The 4,576-nt window shown below is 47.2% G+C and overlaps 1 long non-coding RNA gene across 1 annotated transcript; it reads right to left on the reverse strand.

Moving 5' to 3' along the window:
• Positions 1-2,310: 2,310 nt before the first annotated feature.
• On the reverse strand, positions 2,311-4,216 carry LOC100826832. The gene is made up of 4 exons (XR_729447.3): positions 4,054-4,216; positions 3,887-3,942; positions 2,756-2,797; positions 2,311-2,661 (listed from the first exon to the last, which is right to left on the reverse strand). It is a non-coding gene; the product is annotated as an uncharacterized LOC100826832 (long non-coding RNA).
• Between the last annotated feature and the right edge of the window lie 360 nt (positions 4,217-4,576).

Raw genomic sequence — 4,576 nt, forward strand, 5'->3', positions numbered from 1 at the left:
GGTTTGTGTATCCTTGACGACGGCGTCCTGACGGTGGAGGCGACGATGCGGATTTTTGGTCTCTCGGCTCCATCCCCATTCTAGTGTGGCTATCATGGAGTTTGTGGATCTCACGGCTAGTGATCGATTCCGTGATTTTGGTCTTCTTTCTCATCGATTCGGCGATGATTCAATGGTTTGACAACCTGTCTTGCGAGGGGTGTGTTTCCGGCTACGCGCATTCAACGATCTTAAGTTCTCATCCGCTGGGGTGGTCGGCTCATGCGGCTCAGTAAAACCTACGAGGTTAATTAGTCCAGTTTATACAGCTTTGGTCTTCTACTATTTCGTGACCCGAGATTTGAAAAAAACATCAAGATGCAAAAAGGCTATAGAAGTTGATTTCATGTAACTTTTGGTTTATCCGAAATCTTTGTCGTAGTTTTGGTTTTTCCGATCAGTTGTATTTTATTTGTTGAATAAATAAAGTCGTTGTTTATTTTAAAAAAAATCAGTAGGAACCGCTTGCAAAAAAATTTGGGGGGTAACCAACAAGTTCAAATCCAACGCACAGGCACAGGGGACCGGAACCGGGACCGGGTGATTTGAAAGCCGAATCAACCAACCGATTGGCCCCTCTGCTGTCTCTCTCTCACTCACGTCACTTGCATCACTTGGTCCTGGTGGTACTAATTGCACGTTAGGTTGCCCTGCTCTGCTTATTCCGAACCGCGGTTCGCCATGCCTTCTATACGGCCTTCGTCGGTCAGTCGCTGTTCTCTCGGGTTGGCCGGCTCTCCACGTCACGGGGAATCCATCCGGACCGTCCGTGATCCTTCCGTTGATGGATGGCACAAAAAAAATGGCGTTGTCGATCGGGTTGTGCGTGGGGGCATATGGGCTCCCGCGGGACCTCGACACGTCTCCTCCCGTTAATCCTGCATCTCCTGCGTGCTTCTTCCACACGGAATTGGTTACGGTTGATTTAGGCTCCTAGTCCGGTCTTATTTTAAAATCGCGCGTTGATGGATGTGTTCCGAAATTCCAAATCGTACTAATGATTCTCGTCAGTCAGGTCAGGTTATAAACAAACAAACAAACGAACAAAAGGAATGAAAGAGAGGGAGATGTGGAAAGGAGGGGACTAATACGACCAGGTAAGAAAAATGACGGCCATCTGCGTGGCTGTGTGGCGAAGGTGTACAGCGGAACAGGATCGATCAATCATATATCCAAGCAGTAGTATCCAATGTGTGGTGTGGCCCCTACTTGCCAACCCAACGACGTTCATCGGTCAGACGCACGCGAGAGAGTTGGGCAAACAGGCGTGAGAGCTACCATCAGTTTGGCCTGTCTGCTTGCCTGCATATGCATGTCTCATGTATGCATATCTACGCATGTATACACTCGTACTAAGCATGGATAACAAAATTTCCTTATGTCGATCGGAGAGAGAGCTCTCTCCGTCCCCAAGAATTTATTCACTTGTTTGGGGACGGAGGGAGTATTGCTAGGGCAGCGTCGGTGCTGTCGGAAAAAAAAGTGAAGGCAGGCGTGTGCGCCGTGGTGCGTGTCCCCCGGAGTCGCCGTCACTGTCTGTTCTGTCCGCCGGTCCGGTCCGTATGGGTGTCAAGGCGCACTTGGGATCAGCATCGGATCGGACGCCCACTTGAGCTTGATCTTCCTCATGGCGGCCACCCTTTTTACATCCACCGGCCATCGCATCTCGCATTTTGATCTCCCACCCCACTTTTCCGTGAGGGAATAGCACTAACTACTACAACTGGTACTAGTGCTAGACTGGTAGATCTCCGGAGAAAGAAATGTTTCTAATCTTATCGGCGAAGCTTCGTGTGAAACTTGGCAACAAAAGCGGGGGCCCCCATCCCAAGTTCTCTGAACTCAAGGACCTGCTTTGTGTGTTTTTCGTTGGCTGGCTGTCGGAGGGGTCATTGGTCCATCGGCCGGATGCAGATCACAAGGGCCTACTATAAGCATAGCATATTTGACTCCCAGAAGTATGGTCTTGGAAAGCACATTTGATCTGCTTTATGTAGGTAACAGAGGGAGTAGCAAAGGGGATAAAACATGCTTGCATGAGGATGAAGGAACAGTAACGAGTGACTACATCCTTCAAGCATGAATCGCTTCCCAGCATTTTCATTCTTGATAGCTGACACTCAACGCCTGAATCTGGATTATTATCTTTGTCTCAAGTCATCGCCAATGCATACAGTCCATGATTTTGCAATCTGTTACCCAGATATCTTAACTGCAAGGAAGCAAGCGCCTAAGAGATGCATTCTTTGGTTGCTAGCAGACAGAAGATAATATGCCAAGTGACGAAGACAATCAAACTGCCAAAGCAAAATGAGAAGCTTGGGCACGAACACTACAAATTTCCGTGTTCCATCATATCAGATTATTATCATAGAGAAGCACCCGCATCATAGCTAAGATAGGCTGAAACACACTTGGATAGAGGCGTTGCTTGACGCTCGACACACTTAAGGTAGTTTGTTACAACCATAAATACTGAAGCGCAACACAGATATGTAGACGATTCATCATTTTCTGGGCACTACATACGGATAGCTAGCCTTATTTCTTCCCACTCTTCTTCAGACCAGAACCTCCCAGAGCACCCTTCTGGGTTGCCTTGGCCTTAAGCTCCTTCAGTGCCTGTTAGAGACGAAGGTAACGTAGTTCATGTCAGTAACAAGGCTCACAAAAATAAGCAGAGTAAAAATGAATACTAGGATGCTATTGTTCTAACCTTTTGCTCATCCTTCTTCTTCTGAAGATATGCAAGGTCAGTCTGCACACAAAGAGGAAATCAAAACCATGGTAAGTATAGAGCAATGTTAACTTGTCTCCTTTGGAGACTCTCCCAGCTACTGGATCTTAAGATAAAAGTGCATTGTTCTATGAGAAAAGATAGGATCTAATTCGAGCCTTCCATCCCTACCTAACAACACGCGCCACAACTATTGTAGCTTATACTATGTCTTGCTCCCTCCAATCCATAATAAGTATCTTGGATTTAGTACAACAACTTTGTACTAGATCCAAGACACTTATTATGGATCAGAGGGAGTAAGATTTAATAGAAAGGTAGTACGTTTGTAGTATCAATTGATGATACCTAAAGGTCATAACACTCAATACACTACCTAAAAAATATAAGACCATATACAGTTAATGTCATACAAAACAGAGGAGCAAGCCAAGAAAACAGCTCTGCACTTCAGATACTGCTGCACATTCTACTAACAGTGATCACCTTAAGACAAGCATCTGGATCAGCTAGAGGGCAATTCTACTAACAGCAATCACCTTAGACAAGCATCTGGATCAGCTAGAGGGCAATTCTACTAACAGTGATCACCTTAGACAAGCATCTGGATCAGCTAGAGGGCAACTGTGCAGTAGATAGATGACCACACGTAACATTTTTCACTCACTAAACATGATCTAAATGAGGACCGCACATAACATTGCTCACTCACTACACAATTGCTTCAGAAAAGTAAGTGCCACGGACTGAGAGAAGCACTCAAAATTGAAAATTCAATCATCGCAATTTTAGACGTCAGGTAAGCCTCCCATCCACCGTATAATCACTACAAACAAACAGCAATTCAGCAAATCCCCCTTTCCCTAGAGAATAGCGGCAAGGTGAGACTAACTTGCTTGTGGTCACCTCAGAACCAATCATTCACGACTCCCTAACGTTCACGAACCAAGCATAGCTGACCGACACACATAACAATTCGCGACATTCCAACTAAACACGAACCGATCTACAACACACAGCGACCTAAAACACAAAACCTAGGGTTACAGGCGCGGGATCGCTAATCCGGGCGACGAATCGGGAGCAACGCAGAGCATAACAGCAGCATACCTCGTCGTAGTCCTTCTCCGCGGCCTTGGGCGCCTTCAGCGGCTTGGCCTTGCCTCCTGCAAAACAACCGCCAAACCAGTTAAAACGATACGTCAGAAACCGCAGGGATCTCACCGATCGGCGCCCGCGAGATCTCGCGAGGATCAATCGGAAGCGAACTGGCAAACCTTGCTTCGACATGGCTGATGGGAGCGGTGGCCGGGCAGGAGAGGCGAGAAACCCTAGTTCGGAAGGGCCGCGACGATGAGGACAGGAGGAAGGGAAAGGCGAGAAGAATTTGGGCAGGGGAGGGGAAGGGAGAGAGAGAAAAGGCTATATAAGACAGGAGTTGGTGGCAATTGGAATCTTATCTTCCGGTTTGGAGAATCCGGGCCGGGCCTCCGTGGGCTTCGATGTTCTCAGCCCATGTTTAGTAATGGGCCGTTGCATATCCCTCGATGCTCTCAGCCCATGTTCAGAAATGGGCCAGCAATATCCCTTCGGGCTTGTGACTTGATCAGCCTGGAGATTCTCAAAAAAAAAAACAAAAAAAAAACTTGATCAGCCTGGCCCTCGTCCACTTCGGAGTACAGGAGTTCCATTTTCGTAGTGTCCGTTGCACGCCAACACGAGACCTACGTTTTTTGCTGTTGCTCCAGCAGCAGTCTTGGTCATGTGTCCTCGTGTTTATCCGAACATCTCTTGATTGAT

This window comes from Brachypodium distachyon, chromosome 1, assembly GCF_000005505.3.
Source record: "Brachypodium distachyon strain Bd21 chromosome 1, Brachypodium_distachyon_v3.0, whole genome shotgun sequence".
NCBI classification, from domain to species: domain Eukaryota; kingdom Viridiplantae; phylum Streptophyta; class Magnoliopsida; order Poales; family Poaceae; genus Brachypodium; species Brachypodium distachyon.